Here is a 17,228-nt window from a genome sequence, read left to right as displayed (position 1 = left end):
AAGATTTAAGAGAATAGTAAAGAGGGTAAATGATCAAGTCTACGATGGGTTGGTGAAGTGGGTTTTCTTTGTAGGCCTTGTTGAAGAGATGTGTCTTCAGAGATTAACGAAAGTTGGTTATTTCATCAATTGTTTTCAAGGCAGTCGGTAGTGCATTCCACAGCTGCGTGCTAGTGTAAGAGAAGGTAGTAGCATGTATCAGCTTGTATTTTAGTCCTTTACAGCTGGGGTAGTGTAGATTGAGAAATTTGCGTGATGATCTTTTGGCGTTTCTGGGAGGCAAGTCCACGAGGTTTAACATGTAAGTTGGGGTGTCAGCATGGATAATCTTGTGTACAATTGTGCAGATCTTGAACGCGATGCGTTCCATAAGTGGAAGCCAGTGAAGTTTCTCTCTTAGGGGTTTTGCACCTTCATATTTAGTTTTTCCAAATATGAGTCTGGCTGTGGTGTTCTGAGCTGTTTGGAGCTTTTTGATAGTCTGTTATTTGCAGCCAGTGTACAGTGCGTTGCAGTAGTTTTTGATGCTTGTCCGTTACACGTGCGGGAAAATATTTTTATTTTCTGGCACGCGGGCAGCAATTGGCCGGTAATCAACATTTTACATGCGTAGACCATTACCACCCGGTTACCGCGCGAGACCTTACCGCTAGGTCAATGGCTGACTGTAAGGTCTCAGACCCAAATTGGACATGCGACAATTTTCATTTTGCCGCACGTCTGTTTTCAGCAAAAATTTTAAAAAAGGCATTTTTTACAGGTGCGCTGAAAAATGATTCTGTGCACGCCCAAAACACGCGTCTACACTACCCACAGGCCATTTTTCAGCACGCCTTTGTAAATGGGCCCCTAAGAATGTATTCATTTAAAACTGGATTTCTATACTGCCCATCCACCATACTAGGCAGATTATAATAAGCATACAAAATTATAAAAAACAAAACAACAATAAAACAACTAACAAACACAAAAATGAATAGAATAACCAAACAACATACACCTACTATCAGATAAAAGACAAAAACATGGGGGTTGATATCGAAGTGATGTAACTGTGTAGAAAAATTTCCTGGTTAAATCACTTGTATGGGGTTATCTACTGATATTCAGTGGCACTTACATGATTAGTGCCGTTCACTATTACCACAGACTTCTAAACTGAAAGCCAGCTATTTTGTGGGTTTTCTGGGGGTGGAGTCAGCACTTAATCAGGTAAGGGCCCCTTTAACAAAGCTACAGTTTGCCACGCGCCGAGGCCACCTTTTTCTGCAGTAGGTAAAAGTCTTTGTTAAAAAAAAAAAGGAAATGGCCATGCGGTAAATGAACCATTTGCCACATGGAATTTCCCGGGGGGAGCCCTTACTACCACCTATTTGAGAGGCGATAAGGGCTCTTGAGATAACTCAACGGGGCTGCCTGATTACCAAAGGGTAAGCCCCCGGCACTAAAACATAAAAAAATATTTTTAAGAGCCAGAAATGGTGCATGCCGGGGGCTCTTGTAGTAGCCCAGTGGTAGTGCTGAAATGGCAAAGCAACAGTACGGGGTACTGCCAGTGGTGTAGGAAGGGGGGCGGGAGGGGCGGTCCGCCCTGCGTGCACGCCGCTGGGGGGGGTGTCGGCTCCACTGGTTCCATGCTCCCTCTGCCCCAGAACAGGTTACTTCCTGTTCCAGGGCAGAGAGAGCAGGGAGCCAACGGAGCCGACGCAGCTCCCAGTGGCGTGCACTCGGGGCGGACTGGCCCTCCCGCCTTCCCCTTCCTTCGCCACTAGGTAAGAATGTGCACTGAGGAAGGGGGTGTCAATGCGCCGAGGGGGGGTGTCATGCTACACCTGGGGGGGGGGGGGGTGAGCAGCGGTGAACCGCCCCGGGTGGCAGCCGCCCTTGCTACGGCACTGGGTACTGCTACTTTGTAAAAGGGGCCCTAGCTTAAAAACTCTGTCCTACCTTTATGTGGTGTCGCTTAGGCAGTTAAGTGCTGAATATTGAACTTAGAGGAGCATTTAAGAAAGGACACCCAACTCACCAACTCAGAATGTGGACATCCAAGTCAGGGCACAACAAGAGTTGAAATGACCAGATGTACCCTCCAGAGAAGTTTCCTCTAAATCCTTTATTATCTGATAAATTGTATCAAAGCAGATAGTGTGTGGTGTCTAATGAGCAACAGACCCAACATGAGCCGTATTTTGGCTAACCAACATCCAAGTCACTACATCGCAATTGGAGGTCCATCTCAAATGTATTTTAGAGCAGAATACAGCCTGTTCAAAAACACATGCGAGATGGACATCCACATACTGGAAATCTCCAGCACGAATGACCATTTTACAAACTGAAACGTTCAAATTATGAACGGGGCAAAGCAAGGGAAACGGACATCTTTGTGGCAGCAGAGGAACATCAAACATATAAACGGCGAGTGACCGACTCACTCGCAAATGCGCAGTAGAGACTTCCCTCTCTGTCCCGCCCCCGCATCAATACGTGATGACGAGGCCGGGACAGAGAGGGAAACTGCGCCGCCGAGGTTGATACTGCACCCGCCCACCCGAGGTCACCGCTACTGTTACCCTCCCCACACACACCCGGCCCGGGCCCTCTCTCCGCTACTAAACTTACACATCCATTCGCCGGAACGCAGCATGCACATCAGCTGAGCTGCCATCGGCCTTCCTTCCCTGCCTGTGTCCCGCCCTCGCTGACGTTAAGTCACAGGAGGGCGGGACACAGGCAGAGAAGGAAGGGCCGACGGCAGCTCAGCTGATGTGCGTGCTGCGTTCCGGCGAATGGATGTGTAAATTTAGTAGCGGAGAGAGAGAGGGCCCGGGCCGGGTGGAGGGATGGCGGTGACACCGGGGGGGGGGGGGGGGGGAACGGTAGCGGTGGCGACCTCGCGGGGAGGGAGGAAAACCCCAATACCAGCCCATTTTTACGGGCTCAACTGCTAGTCCATATTATAAATCACCACAGAAACTTCCACGTGGAGGAATGGCCTAATGATTAAAGCAGGTAGCTGAGGGCGTAAGTAAAATAAATAAATAAATAAAATAAAGCCCTTTCCCTAGTAGCCCTAGGCTCACCTTTTAACAATCATCAGAAAATTATCCCCCTGCCAACAATGCATTCATCATTGTACTGATAAACTTACTACATGAATTCTTCAAAACTAGCCTTCAGGCAATCTTCAGAGACACATCCCAACATGCCCTCGTAAATGAACATCATTACAACCTTCAGTGCAATAAGAGCTACACAGCCACTCAGAAATGACTGTAATCTGAGCTGAAAACAAGTGTGACAAAATTTTACAATCTAGTATTTCAATACAAGTTTTTGATAAAGGTAGACAAGTCAACGATTTATTGCAGACTAAGGAGGTCCTTATACTAAGGTGCGCTAATAGACTTAGTGCACGCTAAATGATTAGCGTGCGCTAAATGATAAGGAGCCCATTATATTCCTATGGGCATCTTATCATTTACCATACACTAATCATTAGCATGTGCTAAATCTGTTAGCACACCTGAGTGAAAGGACCCCATAATTTTAGTCAAATGGGCCGGATTCTATATCAGACACATAAAAAATCCATGCAGTAAACAATTCTGGCTAAGCGTATTCTATAAGCAGCATCTAGATTTAGGCGCAGTATATAGAACACCCTTAGTTGATATCCCAGTGCCTAAAACTACACGTCTCCATTTACACCAACAAAAAAATGGTGTAAATCCCCGTGTGTAGATTTACACGCACTGGGTCATATTCTATAATTATTCATGTAAATTTTGTAACACCCATGAAATACCAATTTCCCCCACCCGTAACCACACCCCTTTGAACTGCACACAGAATTTAGGTGTAGTTCATTACAGAATATGCTTAGCGAGTTGTGTGTGTAAATTCTAATTATTGCCAATTAGTGCTCATTATTGCTTGTTAGATGCTGTTATCAATGCTGATTAGCTTGTTAAGCCAATTGGGATTTGCACGTACATCTGTCTGTGCACTGTTCTATAACTCCAAGCCCCCAAATCCCATAGCGTGCAACTCAAAAGGAGGCATGGTCATGGGAGGGACATGTGCGTGTCAGGAAGCCTTCCAAAATGTTGCTCATGTTGTTACTAAATAATGATTCAGCACGCTCAACTTGGGCACCAGCTTTTACATCGGGTTTCAGCAGGTGTAAGTTTGGCACACAAATTAGGGCAAGGGAATCAGTGCTAAGCATGATTCTATAAAGGGTATGTACCCTTCATAGATAAGCGCTTAGGAGGAGATTCTATATATGGTACCTAAAACATCGGCGCTGAAATCAGTGCTAACTAAGCATATTCTATAACTGGTGCTTAGATTTAGGTGCCGATTATAGAATATGCTTAGTTGATATTCAGGGGCCCTTTTACTAAGCCGCGTAAGCGTCTACACTCACCCAACGTGCACCAAAATGAGTTCTTGCCCGACTACCATGTGGCTCTTGCGGTAATTTCATTTTTGGCGTGCGTCTGATACGCGCATCTGAAAAATATTTTTTATTTTCGGGTGCGTGTAATGGACGTGCATCAAGTGGCATTTGGCGCACGTAGGTCATTACTGCCCGTATTCTTTACCGGTAGGTCAATGGCTGGCGGTAAGGTCTCAGACCCAAAATGGACGCGCAGCAATTTTCATTTTGCCGCACATCTGTTTTTGGAAAAAAAAGGCATTTTTTTGTAGGTGCGCTGAAAAATAATTCTGCGCACTCCCAAAACATACGTCTACAGTACCGCATGGATCAAAAAACACACAAGGGTGGAAGAATGCCACAAGTCCAAAAATGACTTTATGTTTGATGTTTTAAATTTATCGATTTTATGTTTTTAGACCCCTGATGAAGGCTGTTTTAGCCGAAACACGGACCGTGTAGGGTCCCAATAAACTTTCAACTTGGTTCTTTTACTGCCGTGGTTTCAGAAGATGTCATTTTTGGACTTGTGGCATTCTTCCACCCTTGTGTGTTTTTTGATCCTTTCGGTTTGTTTGTGGAAGTATCGGACCTCAGTTTATTTCTACAGTACCGCATGCCATTCTTCAGCGCACCTTAGTTAAAAGACCCCTCAGTGCCTTAATCTGCACGCATCCATTTACTCCAACTAAAACATGGTGTAAATCTCAGCGTGTAGATTTAGGCGTGCTAGGCCATATTCACTAACTAGGCGCCTAAATTTCAGAGTGCCCATGGAATGCCCATTTCCCCACCCATAACCATGCCTCTTTTTGCCTGCTCATGTTAGAAGTTTTGGCGCACAACTTTACAGAATATGCTTAGCAAGATGTATACCTAAACTCTAATCAGTGCCAATTAGTGCTCATTATTGCTTGTTAATTGCTGATATCTGCGCTCATTAGCTTGTTATTTATTGCATTTGTATCCCACATTTTCCCACCTATATGTGGTGTTATAGAATCCACATCAATTTCAGCGCCTAAATCTAAGCACATTATATAGAATCCAGGGGTTAGCACCGATCTTTTCCAAAGCCCATTGGCGTAACTGCCCGTGACTAAATGTAGTCTCGCTAATGGATGCAGGACATATTCTATAAACCGTATGGAAATGTAGGCTTATTCTATAAAGTACGCCTAAATTTAAGCATACTTGTTTTGGCACTGATTTTTTAGTCATGATATATAGAACCTAGTCCATAATGGGCTTCTTATCCTTTAGCACATGCTAATCTATTTTATTTATTTAGATTTTTGCTCATATCTTTTTCAGTAGTAGCTCAAGGTGAGTTACATTCAGGTACACTGGATATTTCTCTGTCCCAGGAGGGCTCACAATCTAAGTTTGTACCTGAAGCAATGGAGGGTTAAGTGACTTGCCCAAGATCACAAGGAGCAGCAGTGGAATTTGAACCAGCCACCTCTGGATGTCAAGACTGGTGCTCTAACCACTAGGCCACTCCTGTACTCATAGTGCCACTAACATGCATATTTTCAAAGCACTTTGGGAGGCTAAGTTCCATAGGTTTCTATGGAACTTTGGGAGGCTAAGTGCTTTGAAAATGAGCCTGTAAATCCATTAGCACACTTTAGTAAAAGGACCCTTTAGTTCTTACTCTGATATTGAATTACTGGCCAGTTTATATTTTATGTTGCAAACCTGTTTTTTACCAAATGGCTGTATAACAAATCTAATATAATAATTTGCTCCTTCAACGTTCGAATGTGTCTCACTGGGATCGTAACAATCTCCTGACGTCATGAACCCAGTGAGAGACATTTGAACGTTGAAGGAGCAGACTGGACTAGGCCCGGGCCAAGTCTGCCCCCAGGGTTCCGCCCCTGCCGCCACGCCCCCCCCCACGAGGTCGCCGCCGCTCACCCCTCCACCCACCCCAAGGTCCCCACCGCTCCCCCCCCGCTCCCCCCCCCCGAGATTGCCGCAGTCACTGCTCCCCCCTCCCCAGGTCGCCGCCGCCGCTCCCCCCTCTCCGTCCGCCCACCCACCCAACAGACCTGCACAAGTCTCCAGCGTCAAGGCGATGTACAGTAAGAATAGATCAAACATGAGCAATAGACAATTACAGCAGTAAAAATATTCAAAAACAATACAAAGTATGGCATGGTATACTACTTGCAATGTCAACACAATATGTAATAGAACATTGTAGGCGATAGTGAAGGGTAAAGCAAAGATGTAACATATAGAAGGGTAAGAAAGTAGGAAGCGTTAGAAAGTAAGGTGATTGATTTAAAGAAAGTTGCAGATGAGGTCAGAGAAATGGTTAAATGTTATCTCAGCTAGAGTAGGAGTGGATAAACACATCCTGCTGCAGTATATGCAGCCTGAGTACTCCTTGTGAGTGTGAGTGAGACTAGCAAGTTAGTTACTTCTTCTATTAAAGGCCTGGTTGAAGAGCCAAGCTTTCACGTGCTTCCTGAAGTAGAGATAGTCTTGTATTAAGCACAGCCTTTCAGGTAGTGCATTCCAGAGTGTGGAGGCTACTCCGGAGAAGGCTCACTTGCGGGTATCACATCGTGTAATGTCTTTTGGAGAGGGTGTAGTTAGTGAAAGTCCTTGGGGGGGGGGGGGGGGGAGGACCTTAGTGTCCTTAGTGGTGTGTGGAGGATCAACCTATTTTTCAGGTACTCAGGGCCATTTCCTTTCAGGGCCTTGAAGATCAGACATAGAGTTTTAAATTAGTGCTCATTATTGCTTATTAAGTGCTGTTAACGCTGATAGGCTTGTTAAGCCAATTAAGTTAGGTGCGCTGTTACAGAATACGCTTGGAATTTGTGGCAGAACGCTAGGCACTCTATATAGAATCCGGAGGGGGGGAGGGGGGGATTGTCCTTCTGCAAAGTTTTCCTGCATTTCCTCACAATCTGCTCATGGTTTTTGTGCCATCTGCAAATTTGACTAACTCACCCATTGCTCTATTTTCCATACCATTCATGAGCAACCACAAGAAGGGCGGAAGAAACCAAAAGGACCAGACTGAAGACCACAGATAGTAAGAGCACCTAAATAGTTTTATTGGGACCCTACACGGTCCGTGTTTCGGCCAAAAAGGCCTTCCTCAGGGGTCTAAAACAAAATAAGATAAAATTATATAATATAAAAACACATCAAAAAATTTTTTTACAAAATTCTGTACAAAACATATAATAGTGACACTGAAACACAATTAAAACCATAAAAATAAAAAAAAAACGTGATATCACAAATCGTTACAAAAGATAAATGAAGATGCAACGATTTGAAATAATCCAAAAAAACAATAAAAGCCAAAGCTGTATAATATAGGCATAAAGATGTTATGATGTTACTTCAAATATCCAAAACCACATACATGGATACTTATATTAAAACTATATATATATAGTATGAATTTATATGTGATAAAAAGGCGCTGAACGGAATGAATTCAAAAATCTGTTTTAAAAACTGCATTATTTTTGCTATAATATCACTACTGCAGTGGCGTTCCTAGGCAGGGGGGGGCGCGGTGGGTGCGGTCCGCCCTGGGTGCACGCCGCTGGGGGGGATGCCGCGCGCGCCTGTCCTCCGTTGTTCCATGCTTCTTCTCTGCCCCAGAACAGGGGGTGTCCTTTCGCTGGGGGGGGGGGTCCGCGCTGCATCAGGGGGGGGGGGGCTGCGATCCGCCCCGGGTGCCAGCCCCCCTAGGAACGCCACTGCACTACTGTAATAAACAAACACATATCAAGTTTAATCAAATATGGCATACCTTCAAATTGACGTACACAGATGTTCCTCCAAGATTACATATCATTTATGAACGTGTTAAATAGCATTAGCCCTAGTACAGATCACTACTTACCCCTATCCGAAGAGGAAAACTCACCATTTGGTCCTTCCTTCTGTTTCCTATCCTTTAGGTTACCAACAGGCAGTAGGACTTTGCCTTCTATCTCATGATCTTTTAATTTTCTGAAGAGTCTTTTATGACTCATTTACCAAATGTCTTATGAAAATCCAGACACATATATATTGATGCCTGCATTAACGCGAACCTCATTTCCATTTCCTCATCAGCTGTTAACATGTGTTAAAGACAATGTTAATGGTCACGAGCAGATGGTAAAACCAATTTAGTACATAGTACACAGTGTGACAAGTGTTTTACTTCTTATTAAGATCAGCCCTCTCCTTTCCAGTGCCATTCTGTTTGTATAATTCCTGGGGAAGGAGGCATCTTGCATTCTTTGCTGCAGGCAATCAATGGCTTGATTTACTCAATTTCCTTTTTTTTTGTTACATTTGTACCCCGCGCATTCCCACTCATGGCAGGCTCAATGCGGCTTACATGGGGCAATGGAGGGTTAAGTGACTTGCCCAGAGTCACAAGGAGCTGCCTGTGCCTGAAGTGGGAATCAAACTCAGTTCCTCAGTTCCCCAGGACCAAAGTCCACCACCCTAACCACTAGGCCACTCCTCCACTGTTGCTACTATTTGAGATTCTACATGGAATGTTGCTATTCCACTAGCAACATTCCGTGTAGCAGTTGGCCCTTGCAGATCACCAATGTGGCCGCGCAGGCTTCTGCTTCTGTGAGTCTGACGTCCTGCACGTACGTGCAGGACGTCAGACTCACAGAAACAGAAGCCTGCGCAGCCTTCTACATGGAATGTTGCTAGTGGAATAGCAACATTCCATGTAGAATCTCCAATAGTAGCAACATTCCATGTAGAATCTCCAATAGTATCTATTTTATGTTTGTTACATTTGTACCCCGCGCTTTCCCACTCATGGCAGGCTCAATGCGGCTTACATGGGGCAATGGAGGGTTAAGTGACTTGCCCAGAGTCACAAGGAGCTGCCTGTGCCTGAAGTGTTTTGGCCTCTGGAAGGAGAAAAACAGGGAAGACCACGATTCAAATCCCATAGATGCTCCTTGTGACTTAAGTCACTTGGGGGGGGGGGGGTCTATTTACTAAGTTGCGCTGAAAAATGACCTGCGCTGGTGTAGATGTGTGTATTGGATGCACGCAGGTCCATTTTTATTTTGCCGCATGTCCATTTTCAGTCAAAAAAGGAAAGGCCTTTATTTGCAGCTGCGCTGAAAAATGGACCTGCGCGCGTCCAATACACACGTCTACACCAGTGCAGGTCATTTTTCAGCGCAGCTGCAAAAAAAGGCCTTTCCTTTTTTGACTGAAAATGGACATGCGGCAAAATAAAAATTGGCGCGCGTCCATTTTGGACCTGAGGCCTTACTGCCTCACTCACTAACTTAGCAGTAAAGTCTCACGCATTAACCAGGCGGTAATCGTCAGCTCGTGTACACATGCTGGAAAATTTCCGGCGCACATAGTGGATGCGCATAAGAAATGAAATTACTGCCTGGGCCACGCGGTAACCGGGTGGTACTTCCACATTGGCGCACGTTGGCCGCACATAGGCAACTATGCAGCTCAGTAAAATGGCCCCTTGGGGGGTCCTTTTACTAAGCTGCATAAAGCAGTAACACACACTTACCCTGGATTCTATATAGCACGCTTAGAAATCCACGCTGAAATCCAGGCATATTCTATAGTAGCGTATATAACTTAACTGGCTTAACAAGCTAATCAGCGTTGATAACAGCACTTAACAAGTAATAATGAGTACTAATTGGTACTAATTAGAATTTACTGCACAACTTGCTAAGCATAATCTGTAATGAACTGCATCTAAATTCTAATACGTGCAGTTCAAACGGGGCATGGCCAAGGGCAGCAAAATGGGTGTTTCGAGGGCATTCCAAAATTTACACGCATAGTGGAGTTGAACGGGTAGATGTGAAGCCTCTGTTCACGCTTTCCAAAAATACTAGGACTAGGGGGTATGCGATGAAGCTACAATGTAGTACATTTAAAATGAATCGGAGAAAATGTTTCTTCACTCAACGTGTAATTAAACTCTGGAATTCATTGCCAGAGAATGTGGTAAAGGTGGTTAGCTTAGCACAGTTTAAAAAAGGTTTGGACGGCTTCCTAAAGGAAAAGTCCATAGACCGTTATTAAATGGACTTGGGGAAAATCCACTATTTCTGGGATAAGCAGTATAAAATGTTTTGTACTTTTTTGGGATCTTGCCAGGTATTTGTGACCTGAATTTGCCACTGTTGGAAACAGGATGCTGGGCTCGATGGACCTTTGGTCTTTCCCAGTATGGCAATACTTATGTACTCATGCACTTATGAAATGTATAGGCGTGTTAGCGTTAACGTGCCATAAATTTAAGGGCGCATTAGATACGCTAGCACACCTTAGTAAACATACCCCTAAATCATTTTGGATAGCAACTGGATATTTTTTTACCTCTAAAAACAAAGGATGCACTAAAAATATTTCATTTACACATAAAGGAGGAAACTTTTTATTCTAAGAAGCCCTGTCCTAGAATGTTACTTGCCTCACGCTAATATGTTTTCCGAACTGAAAGGAAAAAGCACTCCAGGGTAAGAAACTGACCCAACACTGTCAGCCTGAGTCATTGCATCTCTGCACGTAGATGTGCCTCCACTGTATGCCATCTTTTCAGGTAGCGAGACCAGGAACAGCTGCACAAACTCTTCCCATATCCAACCTCATTTATCATCGGAAACAGAAAAGCAAAGGGCACTGGTACAATGATAACAGTCTTCCAAAAACCAGTGGATTCTTACGAGTTCTGACCTGAAATGCATTTTTTAGTTATGTATTATGATTTTGGGACGTGCTAAATAAAAAGTACACTTCTTTCCATGGTTAACAAATGATGTCTGGATTTTGCCATAAAAGAAAGCTTTGATATCTACTATAATAAAACTCACCCTCAACGTTCTGAGGACACTGACGTCAGTCAAGCCAAGCCACTGACTTCAGTTCCTTCAGGTTCGAAGGTTCGTGGTGGTGAAGCCACCGGGCCCCACCCTCGCGTCAAACGTCATGACATCGAGGGCTGAGCAAACGTTGAGGGTGAGTTTTATTACTGTACCTGTGCTCCGCCCTCGTGTCAAAACGCGATGACGTCGAGGGCGGCCCAGGGAAAATCGCCACCCACACAGAGCTACAACGCTAGCAACAGCGGTGGCGCACGAATCAGCTACAACCGCGACGAGCCACAGGGCGGCCCAGAAAAATCGCCACTGTTCTCCGTATGTGAGTCACCCCCCCCCCCCCCAAAAAAAAGCTAGCGCCCGTTTCATTGCTCTGAGAAACGGGCCTTCTTTACTAGTGATACAATAACAAAGACAAGCAGTGTATGTGGGATCCCCTTCATCCATTACTGTGATGGCGGTTGTGTTTTGGTAGTGACATAGTTAATTCAACAGGCAGGAATAGTTTTATGAATAAGATAAATAAATGATTGCCAGATGAACGCTTGTCAGTACTTTCAGGGCAAAAAAAAAAAAGCATATAACATTCCTCTGATTGCTGTATAGACTCTCTCCCCTCCCCCCCCCCCCACCCCCCCATTATTCCAGAAATGTCTATCAATTAGAGTTAAAAGATGCAATTCATCTGTTTTTAAGGTTTCAGCTCATCAGGGCTTGCAGGTCCAGATATATCAAGACTAATTCTATAAAACAGACCCTGTAAATGTTTAAAATAATGGAATACACACTTCTGCATGCAAATGCTGAAACTCCAAGAGCTAGGTTGTAAATTACATTCAAAATCTGCACCCTGGCTCACAAAATCATCCACGGAGAGGCCCCGACTTATATGTCAGACCTTATAGACCTACCAGCAAGAAAGACAAAAAATTCCTCACGTACTTTTTTAAACCTCCATTACCCTAACTGTAAGAGGCTTAAATACAAATCATTATATGCATCCAGCTTCTCTTACATCTGCACGCAATGTTGGAATGCACTGCCGATTGCCTTAAAAACAACACACGATCTGGCAGCCTTCCGGAGGTTACTGAAAACCAAATTATTCAACGAAACTTATAGTAATAGTCCTTCATAAAAGACTCACTATCACATCTATATTAGAATTAATAAATACTGAATTCCTTAATTTAGTTACTTTAACCATATTGTTATTATGTACGTTATACTTTACCCCTACATTTTGCATATCCGATATGTATTAATTATTTTCTTTACTTCTAATTTTCTTGATATCTTTTGTACCTTAATTATGCTACGTGTTCTGGGAAGACATTGTTTTCCAAAAAGGGGATAGTGCTGGGCAGACTTATAGGGTCTGTGCCAGAGCCGGAGGTGGGAGGCGGGGATAGTGCTGGGCAGACTTATACGGTCTGTGTCCTGAAAAAGACCAGTACAAATCAAGGTAAGGTATACACAAAAAGTAGCACATATGAGTTTATCTTGTTGGGCAGACTGGATGGACCGTGCAGGTCTTTTTCTGCCGTCATCTACTATGTTACTATGTTATGTTACCTTAATTATAACAATAGTATGTTCCGTTAATGGCGATTGTCATTGCGGCATAATGTAAGCCACATTGAGCCTGCAAAGAGGTGGGGAAATGTGGGATACAAATGCAGCAAAATAAATAAATACAGTGTCTGGAAAAAACCACCACATGCTATAATCAATTTATTTCTTATGGGGTCCTTTTACAAAGGTGTGCTGAAAAATGGCCTGCGGTAGTGTAGGCGTGGGTTTTGGGCGCGCGCGCAGAATCATTTTTCAGCGCACCTGTAAAAAAGGCCTTTTTAAAATTTTTGCTGAAAACAGACATGCGGAAAAATCAAAATTGCCGCGTGCCCATTTTGGGTCTCCGACCTTACCGCCAGCCCTTGACCTAGAGGTAAAGTCTCACATGGTAACTGGGCGGTAATGACCTTCGCGTGCCAAATGCCACTTGGCGCGTGTCCGATACGTGCGGCAGAAAATTTTTTAAAAAATTTTCGGCCAACGTATCGGCCGTGTGCCAAAAATGAAATTACCGCCAAGAGCCACACGGTAGCCATGCGAAAACTCTATTTTGGCACGCGTTGTTTGTAGGCACTTTATTGCAAACTGGGTTCCAAGCTTGGATTTCTAATACCGTACTGAATTTGGGATGTGCTGGATGCTTCAGGACTCCTTTTTTTATTTTTTAAAGGCCTGTTAAAACGGTTGAAATACTGAGGAAAATAAACCAGTCTGTACTGAACTATCTGCATCCCCAGGCAAGCCAGTTAAAGATCCCTCTCTACTCCAGCCTGGTTGTTCATTGCTTTCCTTTTATTACCTCACTGTCATAACTCCATTTACCCTGGAAGCTGTAAAAGTTATTTAAGCTGAAATAGAATAGACAACATATTTCTCCTCCAGGGTAGTGAGGGTAAATTTGTAGGCTTGCATTTTATAGCGTGAAAAGACTGAACATGAAGCCGGTCAATAAAATCGGTACTTTCACTACAAATCCCCAAGCCTCTGAATCCGTTGACTGCATTTTTCCGTGTAAGCAACTAGGAATCTCCTTTTGCTTGAGTCATCTGAACATGCAACCATTAAAATACAGTGCCGCTTTGATGGTAGGAATCCGTATTCAAACAAAAATGAGAGTGTGTGTTTGGAAAAGAACTGTAGTTTACTCACGGTTTCAGGGTTTTCTCTTTCCCTTTCTTTCTGTGACTAGAACTGTGCTGTACTCAGGGCCACTGAGAGACTGGGCCGGGCCTGGGGCCCCGCCACCCCCCCCCCCCCGAGGTTGTCGTCACCGCCCCCCCCTCCATCCACCACCGGGCATGGTCCCCCTGATTTCAGATCATAGCGCCTCACCTCGACTTCGCGCCGTGTGAAAGAAGCGCAGCAGCAGCAGTTTGCAGATCGCCTCCCTTCGGGCCTTCCCTCCCTGGGTCCCGCCCTTTTGCAAGTTACGTCAGACGAGGGCGGGACCCAGGGAGGGAAGGCCCGAAGGGAGGCGATCTGCAGACTGCCGCTGCTGCGCTTCTTTCACACAGAGCGAGGCCGAGGTGAGGCACTATGATTTGAATTCAGGGGGGCCCAGCCCAGTGGTGGACGGAGGGGGATGGGTGGAGGGGACTGCGGTGCTGGGCCCCCCTTGGAGGCCTGTGCCCGTGGAATTTTGTCCCCCCTGCCCCCCCCTCTCGGCGGCCCTGGCTGTACTCTACAACCACTGATGGCTGATATTACACTGCCAGAATTTACCATGGGGGAAACGAACTTCCTAATAAATGACACTTATTAAGGGGCACTTTTACTAAGCTCGGCAGGGCAACCGCACAGGTAGCATGCGCCAAATTGACCCTACCGCTGGAGTAGCACAGGTGCCCAGTGGTATTTCCAAAGTTGGCGCATGCACGTTCCCATGCAGAAAATAATCAGCAGCGTGGTCATCAGGGGCATAGCCAGACTTCGGCGGGAGGGGGTCCAGAGCCCGAGGTGAGGGGCACATTTTAGTTCCCCCCGGCGCCGCCAACCCCCCTGCCGCCATTGCCGACACCCCCCTGCCATTGCCGACACACCCCGCCACCACCAGCACCACCACCAACATCTTTGACCCCCCCCCCCACTGACGACCCTCTCGAACCCCCCAACCTGCCCGCCCGCTGACCCCAACCCCCACCAGCCGAGGTCCTCTTCTTCCTTCGTCCTGTTTCTGTGAGTCTGACGTCCTGCACATTGTACGTGCAGGACGTCAGACTCAGAAACAAAACGAAGGAAGAAGACTTCGGCTGGCGGGGGTTGGGGTCCCCCGCCAGCAAAGGTAGCAGTTGGCGACGGTGGGTTGGTGGCAGGAGGGGGGGTTGAGAGGGTCATGGGCAGAGGGGTCCAGGGCCAAATCTAAAGGGGCCCCATAGTACCTACGCCCCTGGTGGTCATACTGCCATGTGCTGACTGATTACCGCGCAAGTAGTGCGTGAACTCTTTCTGCCTTCTAAATAGGTGGCAGTTAGGGCTCAGGCAGTAAATAGCAGCACTAATTTTAATATAAGTGCACAGCCATTTTCCGCCCCATTTTAAAAAAGGCCTTTTTCCCACCGTAATAAAAATCTGACCAGCATGTGCAAATTTCACGCACCAAAACTAGCCCGGGCCAATTTTTACCACGGCTTAGTAAAAGGTCCCCAAAGCGCCTGAGTACCATCTAGCAAAACATGTATTCTTCCCTAATTGTGATTAGTGAATGTCTTTCTTTCAGCATTTATCAAAAACACCTTTCCCCCCCCCTTAATGCTGAAAAAGCTCTGTTGTTTCATCTCATCATGATAAATGGGTGCTATGTATTCACGGTTAAAAATGAAATGGCAGAATGAAATTAGAGCACTGGCACTACTAATACTACTTATCACTTCTATAGCGCTACAAGGCATACGCAGCGCTGTACCCCATAAACATAAAGACAGTCCCTGCTCAAAGAGCTTACAATCTAAATAAGACAGGTAACAGACAGAACAACTAAGAGGTAAGGGGAATTAAAGAGGCGGGGATAAAAGGTACAGGCAAGTGAGCAGTGATTAGGACTCAAAAGCAGCGTCAAAGAGGTGGGCTTTTAGCTTGGACTTGAAAACGGCCAAAGACGGGGCTAGACGTACAGGCTCGGGAAGTCTATTCCAGGCGTGAGGTGCAGCGAGATAGAAGGAACGGAGTCTAGAATTAGCAGTAGAGGAGAAGGGGACAGACAAGAGAGATTTGTCAACAGAATGGAGTGCCCAAGAGGGGGTGTAGGGAGAGACAAGAGTGGAGAGGTACTGGGGAGCGGCAGAGTGAATGCCCTTATAGGTCAGTAAGAGAAGTTTGAATTGAATGCGGAAACGGATAGGGAGCCAGTGAAGTGACTTGAGGAGAGGGCTAATGTGATTGTAGCGACTTTGGCGGAAAATGAGTCATGCAGCAGAGTTTTGGACTGATTGAAGAGAAGAGAGATGGCTAAGTGGGAAGCCAGTGAGAAGCAGGTTGCAATAGTCTAGGCGAGAGGTGATAAGAGTGTGGATGAGGGTTCTGGTAGAGTGCTCAGAGATGAAGGGCCGGATTTTGCTGATGTTATAGAGAAAGAAACGACAGGTTTTGGCAATCTGCTGAATGTGAGCACAGAAATCCCCTGTCACACTCAACCAGAAATTCTGAAATTAAGGACCATCACGTCAGAGCGTCCGAGTGATCCAGTTCCAGGAGGGAGATTTTAGGCAATCCTAGCCTGAAGCATTACGGAACCTGCAGAGTTGATTTCAATGGGTCGAATCAGTGCTTTAGAATCTGAGTTGCAAAACCAGAATTGGCCAAAAAGGCCTCCCTCCTGAAAATGGGCAACTTGGCAGCTCTGCCACATTCCCCTATCCTGTGCTTTTACTACTACTACTATTACTACTATTTAGCATTTCTATAGCGCTACAAGGCGTACACAGCGCTGCACAAACATAGAAGAAAGACAGTCCCTGCTCAAAGAGCTTACAATCTAATAGACAAAAAATAAATAAAGTAAGCAAATCAAATCAATTAATGTGAACGGGAAGGAAGAGAGGAGGGTAGGTGGAGGCGAGTGGTTACAAGTGGTTACAAGTCAAAAGCAATGTTAAAGAGGTGGGCTTTCAGTCTAGATTTAAAGGTGGCCAAGGATGGGGCAAGACGTAGGGGCTCAGGAAGTTTATTCCAGGCGTAGGGTGCAGCGAGACAGAAGGCGCGAAGTCTGGAGTTGGCAGTAGTGGAGAAGGGAACAGATAAGAAGGATTTATCCATGGAGCGGAGTGCTTTTCCTGTATTTTCTTCCTCTTTATGGTTAATTATGACCCAAACAAGAAGAGAGGCAAGTGCTGTACCAAACCACAGCG

The sequence above is a fragment of the Microcaecilia unicolor genome, chromosome 7 (genome assembly GCF_901765095.1).
Source record: "Microcaecilia unicolor chromosome 7, aMicUni1.1, whole genome shotgun sequence".
Taxonomy (NCBI): domain Eukaryota; kingdom Metazoa; phylum Chordata; class Amphibia; order Gymnophiona; family Siphonopidae; genus Microcaecilia; species Microcaecilia unicolor.
The sequence above is the reverse complement of the archived record's forward strand: the minus strand, read 5'-3'. Positions refer to the sequence as shown.